The following is an 11,627-nucleotide window of genomic DNA, read 5'->3' as shown; positions in this document are numbered from 1 at the left end:
GCTTTTGAGAGATGACAATGTGGATCTGAATGCCACATACAGTTTTTGGACTCTAACCTCTGATGAAAAAAAGACTAATGAAGCTTACAACAGAAGACTTAACAGCTGCTGATTCCACTTAAGTCGTAAACAGAGATGGTGCCAGTCAAGATACCCTAACACCCACACCTTCTTCACGGCATCCGTCCCCCAAGCTCCCACAGCACCCTCTACCAGACCCGAACATCATAACAACATGTGCTAGGAATTAAAGTAGAGTACTTGTCAGGTTTCCAGTGGAATAAAATGACACATTTCATCAAATGTACTTCCTGTCAAACAAGAGATTGGATTGTCAATTTCTAGTGTGGAATGCCCCACCTAGTGGTTTGATATAGAAGAGATGAAAATTGTCAGGCAAGTGATTGATAAATTGGAGTGAAGTGTTTAGTTGGAACTGCAGCATGCTACTGTGGTGTATAAATTATCGCTTTCCTTCCTTTGACTACTGTGCAAGTCAGACATTCTCCAATATGATTCTAGTCTTACTAGTCTGCAAGATACAACAGTTAATTCATTAAGAACTGGACAAATTTGAATGTGTAATATAATACTATAACAAAATCATCATCATTAAAATGATTACATAATTCATTCGGAGCACAAAGTTATCTTGAATTCAATCTTGGTGTATGTTGTTGAATCATAATCTAATGAAACTGGTCTATGGTCATTACTCACTATGGCAGATCAATAATGATGAGTTAGAGGAAACTGTTTATGCTGTTACAAGTTCACCAATCACCCACTTTTGGTAACTTAAATAAAATTGTAAAAATCATATTTATCCTCCTACCCTTTATGCTGCAGAGCCTAGTCAAAATGTGAAATAAAATTAAAATGAATAACCAAATTCATTAAAATTAACTTACCTTTGGTCTTTTGTTTTGGAAACTTCAGAAGTTTCATCAATTAATTTTAATTATCTCCCACCGAGGATGTTTTTGGAGAAGCAAATTGCCTTGAATATGTTGACTTTTTTTTCAAATGGACTGTTTTATATATATGCTAATACAAACTGCAGAGGAAGGATTTATTTTGCTTTATGAAAGCTACTTATCAAAGGCAAACCTGAGTAACCCTTTGAGTGCTAAATTTTCTCTGCAGTGTTTGGCACGGGGACGAGAGGTGTCTGTACTAAAAACAAAATCACATTTAGATCAAATTGAAACTGTAAGCACACATTTATAAAAAATTGACTATCAGGTTACTCAAATTACATCTGTGTTCTGTATTAATAAGCGCATCAAATTCTGATCCCTCAAATAAATTTGCTAGCTTTCAAAAATGTTATATGAGTCACGAAAATCAGTACAGGAAATTGGAATAACCACACCTAACTTGTTTCATTATTAGGAGCATGTTCTGGATTGTTTAGAATATAAAGCAATCTTTTATCACCACCGTTTACCTTTCTTCAATCTGTGTTTAAATAAAGAAATTGTATGATTAGCTGACATCAATTTGTACGAGCTAAAAGGAACAACTAAAGCTGTCTTTTAAAGCAAACTTTCAATTTAAAGGGTCACATTATCAATTTGACAGTCTAGTACTAGAACTTACAGTAAAGAGTCCTCTCTCAACCCAACCCTCCCCCCTCCCTCAGGCTCAGATGAAACATTGTAATCACTACATGAATAAATGATGCTGACAAATTTAGACACCTAATAGGTCATTCTGTTCAGGATGAAAACTGAGTGCTGACTGAATTATCCTAACTCCGCCCCTTCCTCTCTTTTAATCCAGTGGGGTTGTTTTAATTATATTATCATTGATAATGGAGTGTTTTCTTTTACTGGTGATGCAGAAGAAAACAACAAACTCAGCTTAACGCAGAAGCAGCTAAGAGTCTGTCCCAGAAGAGCTGTCCAGCACTAGCAGCAGGCTGTGTATGCTATCTGCCATAAGTCTACTTCTAATGGCTCCAGACAATACGTACCTCCAAAGACCTCCTATTCCCCACTCAGCATGAGTGGTTGGAGATGCGGAACTGTAATAAGCCAGTAGTTGCACAGCATCAGACAGAGAGAGGCAGCAGCTGATTGCAGCTGGAGCATCTATTTGCCTGGGACAGTTTTAACGCATGTTCATGTAGCTGCAGTGAAGACTAAGGTTGGTTTGTTAACAGAATACTAAACCAAGGCGGCAGCAGAAGCTGTAGCAGCAGCAGCAGCAGAGGCAGTATACTTCAGAATGAGAATGGACATCACTGAGAGGCAGGGAGCTGCTTGTGAAGTGCTTATGTTTGTGTGTAAGGCACCTGGTGTCAGCCTCTGTGGGATTTGGGAAAATTCAGCCTGAACTCAAGTTCCCTTCTATTCTGTTCCGAACCAACACCAGACAACATCAGCCATCTCCTGTGGAGGATGCCTAATAGGTAAGGACAAAAATAAAAATCTCTCTCTCTCTTTTGGGTGTAAGAAGGATCTTTTTCTGACACCAGTAATACTTTGTTGTTACACGGCCTGGAACAGTGATGGAGTAGAAAGTTCCAGGCAATTTAATGGTGCTTCAGTACTTTGACAGCAGGTATAAGATATATGTATGTATATGTGTATGTTTGTGTAGGGATAGTGGGAAAAAGGCATAGGTGCAGAGTAAAACGCTTGTTTGTGTCTCAGTGTTCATGCATTGCAATGCCAGTACCAAAGAAAAGCTAGCATGACCTTTGCAGTGTTGGAACAAGCGATCTTAACCCATGCTTTGCCAGCAGAAAGATAATATTTTAGCTGGTTCTCACTGAGCTCCAACCCACATATATTATCTTGCATAGGAAGTTGTATTGTTAATTATTTTTATGCCAGTAGCATCTGATGTTTTGTGTGTGTGAAGCTGTAAGAAAACATGAATTTGGCATCTTGATTGAACAAAAAGAAAAATAAATTTCTGTGGTGTGTTTTCCAGCTGCTTATTCAGTGATGGTCTAATTTACTCTGTAGGATAATAGATTCAATGATTGTAAATGGAGAAGCAGGCATATACATGCATTGTTCCATTTATCTTAATGACACTGTAGCACAGAATGCAGCATAGCTGAAAAAGATTGTACGCTGCTAGTGAGCCATCCTGCAGTGACCTTCAGGAAAAAAAAATGAAATGCTCTACTGGCTAAGGAAACAATTGAACTGAAATCAGTGAGGCACAGTTAAGTCCTAAATAGACTTTCTAAATTAAAAGATGTTTGCAACAGCTTGGAAAATGACTCTAAATATGTCAGATCACAGATTGGCTTAATGAGGTGATGCAGCCAGGAAAGTAGTTTAAATGGAATGAGATTTTAAAAGCCACCTCGGGAGATCTCTAGTATTATAGAAGGGAAGGCCCAACTATGGACTTGAGGTTTGACAATAATTAATACTTCTGTCGACGACTTGGTGCTTATCAGAATACCTTGGCAAGCTTTTACTATCCCATCTTTGGTGAAAACTGACTCTTCACTTGTTTAATCCAACCTCTGTTGCAATTGCACCTCCCATGGGCTAAACATGGAATGCCATTTGGAATTGAAACTTACTTAACCAGGTGCACAGGGGAAGAAGAAGGTTTTATAGGTTTATTGATGGGGAGTACTATAAAAACACCATTGCATTCATTTGCATTTTTATTCTCAATTCATAGGTTTTACTAAAGCTGGATAGAAAAAAACAGACAAAATGAGGGAATGTTGCATAAATATGTTTGCAATCATTTTCATTGTTTTCTTTGGCTAGATCTTCCCAGTAGTGCCCCACTCCAGAAAGTGCTGGTTCTTTGCTAGGATCTTTGGTACATTGTCCAGTAACTTGTTGTTCACTTGCAATGTGTTTGTCCTGAGCATTTTCAGGATATTCAACTAGAGGAGGCATCACATTTGAGCCTCATCTTGCTTTCACCTGATGTCCTACAATGAATCTTACTGCCAGAGCTGAGGCCAGCTAACATATCAGAGTGTAAGAATCAAATATAGGATTGGCCTATCACTACGGTGACCCCTCTGTCATCAAGATAAGATGTGGCTAGTGTCAGCATTAAGCACCACCCTGATATGGCACAACCAGTTGCCTAGAGTTCCTACCATGTGATTCCAAGAACACTCTGAAACACCAAATCAACACAAGTATTCTGTGTCTGTGTGACATTTTCCATTTCCCACAACAGCCTTTTCCAACTGGGAATGCCTGAATTAGAGGCACTGAACTGTTTGAGACTATCCAAACTAACCCATGTTTGTTTTTTACAACTGTCCGTGGCTTCAGCATTGAGATCCTAACTGTTCTGCAATTCCTTTGGTATTTGACTTTCCGCTGCTTCAATTACTCTCTCATTCTTTAAGGTTCTCTTTAAGACCATGCCTTTGTTCCCTGACCCCATGTTTCCATCTTTAACTTTGTCAATTTATATCCCTGTAAAACACCTTGGAATGCTTTACTATATTAAAGGAGAAGGAGTACTTGGTAGCTATGTCACCTGATTAGTCATTCAGATCCCCAAGCAAATGTTCTGGGGCATGTTCAAATTCCCCATGGTGGAAAAAAAAGTCTAAAATTTAAAAAGAAAGCTAGCCTAATGGTGACCATTTGACAAATGGTAATGGTTATAGAGTTATATTGTGTAAAAAAAAATCCATCTATTTGCCTGATGAAGGAAATCTGCTAACCTTAACCAGTCAGGGGCCTTCATGTGACTCCACACCCATAAAGATTAGTTTCAAATGCCTTTTGTAATGGCCTACAGAGCTCATCCGTTCAAGGGCAACTAGGAATTGACAACAGATGCTGGCCTAGCCAATGATGCCCATATCTTGGGAAAGAATGAAATAAACTAAAAGTGCTAAGTGACCACAATGTTGTTGTTGTTTATAGCCAGTGCATTTGTTGTTTTTGAATTTGTTTTATTATTGTGAAAATGTTGATTCCATTGCATGACTTAGTTCCCTCTTTTGTCCATTATTCACCCTCAGATATTTAGGTTCTACCAGAGGTTACAATAACTATTACCTTTCTAAAATCCCTTTGTACTCCTGCTTTATAGTTAATTCAAAATCCAGTTAAGTTTAGAAGGGTACAGCATGGAAACAGTAATGGTGGTAATAATAGATATTAGCTTCTGACATAGTCACCATTTTGTAAAGTTGCAATTAATAAACCACTCCAGAATGACCTCTGACACTGCCATCTAGTGTCAGTTTATAACATTCCTATAACATCAAGTCTTTTAGCAATTAATGTCACTGAAACTTTACATCCATTACAATTGTATTGTCTTAAAATGAGACAATGAAGGACCCTGGGCAGTTACTTACAGTTGTAATAAGAATATGATATTAAAGTGTGTGCTTGTGAGAAGTCTGTGTAGGTAAGTGACGATCCATATGTATTGATAGATGAAGAATGGCATGGCTCTTTCAGAGAAAAAAAGTGACAATCTGTGAAAAATGATGGTAAACAAATATTCTGTTTTGATCTGCAGCTAGACCCACCAAAAAACCTGCTTTGCTCAGTTAGCAATCTGTACCAGTGTGCTGAATAAGATTTTGTATGGTGTGCAGAATTACAAATCTAACAATGTAATGGTTAATCTCAGTGACACTCCCCCCACCACCCCCAACATACAAACACACACGCAGAATGAGCGTTCAGCTTTAACTGTATTATTCTATAGACACTTTCATGCAGGGATGAAGGAAAAAATCAGAATGGGAGAGAATCACTCTGGCAACTTCTACACACCTCCTAGTGGGCACTTGTAGAGTGGCCCAGGACACAACAGTCAGCTCTTCCAGAAGAGGAACAAAGTGCTGTGTTCACAGGCCCTACACAAGGCGAAGGGAAGAAAAAAAGTTTAAAAATTCAACTCTAAATTCCAATACTTTTTCTTAGCTTGGACAATATGATGATGTTGGCCAATAATAGCCCTATCATCATTCTTTTTCTTTAAAAAATATTTTAAGAGTTATAATTTTCTCTATAAAGTGTGTAAAGGTACACTAGTAATGATTGAAAGTAAGCCTTCATTATCTTACAATGAGGAGCAGAAAACCCCTCCCCCATTGCACTATCAAATTTATAGGTTGCTTCATGGTTTCATTGTAAGTCACGAGGGGATTAGAGACTATCATTTCCCAGCCAACACTGAGATTTTACTGTGATTTTAAAAGTAAGGTATTTTCTATTATTTTGTTTTTACAGTCTTGCAGTTCTGTAGTTGGACATTTATGTTAACGTATTGGATAATGGATTGCATTTTACAAAAATAGAGTGAATGAGGAAAAGTTCATAACAAGACTTTTCTCCTACAATCTTATTATGTATGAAGCATAACTGGGGTTGTATGTTATAGTGTTACCAAGTGTGTAGTTCCAACTCCTTTTTGGAAACGTGTGGATTTGAGCATATTTCAGAAGTTAATTCACTGTGATTAACAATGATAACTGCAAGTCTTGCACTCTCACTGTAAGCTGTGCGAGCTTCCAGAAAAAGCATGGAGATACATTGTCAGCAATTTCACTCACATTACAATGATTTTATCTCGATGTTTATCTCAATGTAATCTGATGGTTTTTTCAGAAAAAAATCAAATTTTTTTTAAAAAATCCACTAATGATGTAAAGTTAATTAGTATTTTAGACTCATTTCAAATTGCTTTAAATGAGTAAATCAATTGCAGATAATTTTACTGGCAATAACTTTAGTCCATAGTCTCATTTGATGTGATTACTAGCAAATTTCCCAGGACAATTCATGCCAATACCAATTTTGAACACTCAAAAGAAGCCTTATTAGAATATGTAAAAGTGCTATGTCATTTGCTACGTTTATTTTTCCCTATGATCTAATAGGATTTGATCGAAGATTTATTTATTCTTTCATATAAATAGTCATGATTCTGCAAAAGCAAAAATGTATTGATCTAGAACTTTGATGATGTTGTAGTCCCTTACAAGCAGCAAACACACATGAAACCATTGAATATGGTAAGAAGCATATGTGAATATTGGGTGGAATTGTCCAGGTCCTACAGGTATCGGCTTAAACATGAGACAGAGAGGAAACTTACAAAACTTAGTGTCCTGTTAGCAGACCAGCACGTTCCCATCTCTGGGCAACCTTCCTGGAGGCATATAATTGCTGGCACAAGCTACCCACACAGTAGTGATGGTGCATGCTCCCAAGGTGGGGGCCACAGTAGGTACCCAGAGATGATGGCAGGCCGAGACAGCTTGTGAAGCCTCCTATACTCATTGCTCCCCCTACCCAAAATCCTGCACACACATGCACAATCTCCACACCACTTTGTTACTCCAGCCTTCAGCGTGTCACACATGTCACCACCATCCAATCGGTGGAGGAATCTCTATTGGTCAATTTATTTGGCAAGAGTTCCCAGCCATTCAGTGATTGATTTCTTCTTAAAAGTTTTAAGACTCTGCCATGTCTGAGCTAGAGGTAGACCAAAATGATATCAGTATCAAAGAGATGGTCACAATTCCTGTCTTAATCAATCTGGCGCACTCAGAAACATATGGTCATGGAGATGTCTCCAGGCTACCATTAAAAAGGTAAATTTAGAAAACAAAATCATGTGCCTAGCAGTAGAACCTCAAGATATAAATGTCACATTAAAATCACCACTGCATACTAGCAGCCCTCCTAATCCCTACACTGTTACCACCAATTGTTCCCAACACCTCACTTCCTTCAAATAATCATGAATTTAGCCAGACTCACAAGGTAGAAGCTTAAAAGGAAAGCAAAGACTTGATCTGCTAATGACTAGACATACAAACTAGGAGATCGTCATTTGGTGGTACATCACTTTAATTTTGCTGATACTTTTTGTCAAAAATTTTCTTCTTGTACTCATCAGGACAATTCACTAGAATACCAATTCAAGAGGAAAACCAATGTTTATATTGCATGACAGGAAAGTCAACCTCCCTGGTTTAAAATTTTAACAAAGCTTGATAGTTAACTGTCAATATGCATTAATAAGTGGTAATTCTCCAAGGCAATGCCTCTACCAATCAGAGTCCACTTGCCACTTGTTTTGTTTTAAATGGGTGACTGCTTACTCTGAGGTTGTGCCTTCTAGTCCTAGGCTCTCCCACAACATCTTAGTATCTATCCTGTCAGTCACTGAAGCATCTTACATGTTCCATTACGGCTGTCTCTCATTCTTCTAAATTACAATAAGTACAAGCACAACTATTAAATCTTTCCTCATAAGAAGCTCACTCCAGCTTGAAATCAGCCTAGTGAACCTTCTCTGAACTGCTTCCATTGCCATATATCTATCCTTAGATCAGGGGACCAGAACTGTTCACCTCATTCCAGGTGTGGCCTGACAAGTACCATGTACATTTTTATGGAGACCACGTTACTTTTTATACTTTATTCCCTTTGAAATAAATGCCAACTGTCCATTTGCCTTCCCTATTACTCACTGAACTTCAAAGCTATTTTTGGTGATTCATAAACAAGGAGCCGCAAACCCGTCTGTGTGGGAGCTTTCTGCAGTCTTCCCCTTCATATTAAATAATATTCAGCACTTCCATTCTTTCTATCAAAGTGCATAACCTCACATTTTATATATACAGTTCACAATTAAATAAATATTAGGAAAATGTAGAAGAGGAAAGTTCCATTCCAATATGATCACACAACATCAGGTTATAGTCCAACAGTTTTACTTGGAAGCACTAGCTTTCGGAGTGCTGCTCCTTAATTAGGTGATGGAGCAGCACTCCGAAAGCTAGTGCTTCCAAATAAACCTGTTGGACTATAATCTGGTGTTGTGTGGTTTTTAACTTTGTACACCCCAGTCCAACACTGGCGTCTCCAAATCATGTCCAATATGATCCTTGGGAAATAACATATGAACACACACAAAGTGGGAGCAGAAGTAGACCATACAGTCCATCAGGCCTGCTCAGCAATTCAATAAGATCATGACCTATCTGGTTGTATTTGGAATTCAACATTCCCATTTACCCTAATAACTTTTGATTCCCTTGCCTAATGAGAATCTAGTTGAAACTTTATTGCTGGAACAGCACAGCAGGTCAGGCAGCATCCAGGGAACAGGAGATTCGACGTTTCGGGCACAGGCCCTTCTTCAGGAATGAGCAGAGAGTGTTCAGCAGGAGAAGATAAAAGGTAGGGAGGAGGGACTTGGAGGAGGGGCGTTGGAAATGTGATAGGTGGAAAGAGGTCAAGGTGAGGGCGATAGGTCGGAGTAGGATGGAGGCGGAGAGGTCAAGAAGAAGACTGCAGGTCAGGAAGGCGGTGCCGGGCTGGAGGGATTCGGCTGAGACAAGGTAGGGGGAGGGGGGATGAAGAAACTGGTGAAGTCCAAGTTCATCCCCTGTGGTTGGAGGGTTCCCAGTCGGAAGATAAGACGCTCCTCCTCCGACCGTCGGGTTGTTGTGGTTTGGCGGTGGATGAGTCCAATGACCTGCATATCCTCGGTGGAGTGGGAGGGGGAGTTGAAATGCTGTGCTACAGGGTGGTTGGGTTGGTTCGTTCGGGTGGCCCAGAGGTGCTCTCTGAATCGCTCCGCAAGTAGGCGGCCTGTCTCCCCAATATAGAGGAGGCCACACCGGCTGCAGCGGATGCAGTAGATGATGTGGGTGGAGGTGCAGGTGAATCTGTGGCGGATATGTAAGTTTCCTTTGGGGCCTTGGAGAGAAGTGAGGGGGGAGGTGTGGGCGCAAGTGTTGCACCTCCTGCGGTTGCAAGGGAAGGTGCCGGGAGTGGAGGTTGGGTCGGTGGGGGTGTGGATCTGACAAGGGAGTCGCGGAGGGAGTGGTCTCTACGGAAAGCTGATAGGGGAGGGGAGGGAAATATATCCTTGGTGCTGGGGTCTGTTTGGAGGTGGTGGAAGTGACGGCGGATGATGCGCTGTACATGGAGATTGGTGGGGTGGTAGGTGAGGACCAGTGGGGTTCTGTCCTGGTGGCGGTTGGAGGGGCGGGGCTCAAGGGCGGAGGAGCGGGAAGTGGAGGAGATGCGGTGGAGGGCACCGTCGACCACGTCGGGGGGGAAATTGCGGTCCTTGAAGAAGGAGGCCATCTGTGTTGTACGTATTTTGAACTGGTCCTCCTGGGAGCAGATGTGGCGGAGACGAAGGAATTGGGAGAATGGGATGGCATTTTTACAGGGGGCAGGATGGGAGGAGGTGTAGTCCAGGTAGCTGTGGGAGTCGGTTGGTTTGTAGTAGATGTCCGTGTTGATTCGGTCGCCTGAGATAGAAACAGAAAGGTCTAGGAAGGGGAGGGAGGAGTCCGAGACTGTCCAGGTGAATTTGAGGTCGGGGTGGAAGGTGTTAGTGTAGTGGATGAACTGTTCAACCTCCTCGTGGGAGCACGAGGTAGCGCCGATACAGTCATCAATGTAGCGAAGGAAAAGATGGGGGGTGGGGCCAGTGTAGTTGCGGAAGATGGATTGTTCCACATACCCTACGAAGAGGCAGGCATAGCTGGGGCCCATGCGGGTGCCCATGGCTACTCCTTTTGTTTGGAGAAAGTGGGAGGATTGGAAAGAAAAGTTGTTCAGGGTGAGGACCAGTTCGGTCAGTCGAAGGAGGGTGTCGGTGGAAGGGTACTGGGTGGTACGGCGGGAAAGGAAGAAGCGGAGTGCTTTGAGTCCTTCGTGATGGGGGATGGAGGTGTACAGGGACTGGATGTCCATGGTGAAGATGAGGCGTTGGGGACCGGGGAAGCGGAAATCCTGGAGGAGGTGGAGGGCGTGGGTGGTGTCACGAACGTAGGTGGGGAGTTCTTGGACTAATGGGGACAGGACCGTGTCGAGGTATGCCGAGATGAGTTCGGTTGGGCAGGAGCAGGCTGAGACGATGGGTCATCCGGGGCAGTCAGGTTTGTGGATTTTGGGCAGGAGGTAGAAACGGGCGGTGCGGGGTTGTGGGACTATGAGGTTGGAGGCGGTGGATGGGTCTCATCTCTGCCTGAAAAATATTTAATGACCTCTATGTCCACCACCTTCTGAGGCAGAGAGAACAAAACATAATACTCTTAGAGGAAAAAAAACTCTTCATCTCTGTCTATCACAAATAACATGTACAAATATACAAATATTAGTGTGGAGTTTGTTGTTATACAGATCTATTTTCTGTGACTCCTTACCTGATGAAAGCGCCATAACAATGTGTCATAAAAGTAAGCATTAAGAGTGAGAACTGCTTTGTTCTCTGTTCTTTAAATATTTGGAAATATAATAATGGAATACTATGCTTTGCATGGTGATGTATTTCCTGCATACCAACTACTTCATCTGCCCTTCAGGCCTCTACTGATTGTAGTTTAACAATTTAAATCAACAGAGAATTAAATAATCAATTAATTGACTTGTTGCTAAATCAAGCTACAATTTCCCAGTGCATTGCTTGTTGGGTTTTGTTGTTTTGATCTTGTTTGCACAGCTACTGGACAGCAAAACAGTGAAATCAAGGATAGAAGGCATTTTTTCCCCATCATTATATACAGGTAAGACAAAACATAATCATGGTTCATTCATTCTGATGTTAATGCATTTCAACGCAAAACATTCAGCCCCTTTTAAACAGCAAATCAGGTCATTACTTTGTATAAGTTG

General features: G+C 41.0%; 1 protein-coding gene across 3 annotated transcripts in view; it reads left to right on the top strand.

The window, feature by feature from the left end:
* The first annotated feature begins 1,897 nt into the window (after positions 1–1,897).
* The window catches only part of LOC122545831 (heparan sulfate glucosamine 3-O-sulfotransferase 5), a 257,052-nt gene continuing 247,322 nt past the window's right edge, over positions 1,898–11,627 (top strand). For all 3 annotated transcript variants that reach the window (XM_043684734.2, XM_087981125.1, XM_043684736.2), the window contains exon 1: positions 1,898–2,416. The gene's annotated coding sequence lies outside the window, so the exon portion shown is untranslated. The remainder of the gene's footprint in view (positions 2,417–11,627) is intronic.

This window comes from Chiloscyllium plagiosum, unplaced genomic scaffold, assembly GCF_037043375.1.
Source record: "Chiloscyllium plagiosum isolate Xiang-an unplaced genomic scaffold, Cpla_swu_hap1 HiC_scaffold_3, whole genome shotgun sequence".
Lineage (NCBI taxonomy): Eukaryota > Metazoa > Chordata > Chondrichthyes > Orectolobiformes > Hemiscylliidae > Chiloscyllium > Chiloscyllium plagiosum.
Note: the sequence above shows the minus strand (reverse complement) of the source record. Positions and strands in the feature narration are given on the sequence as shown.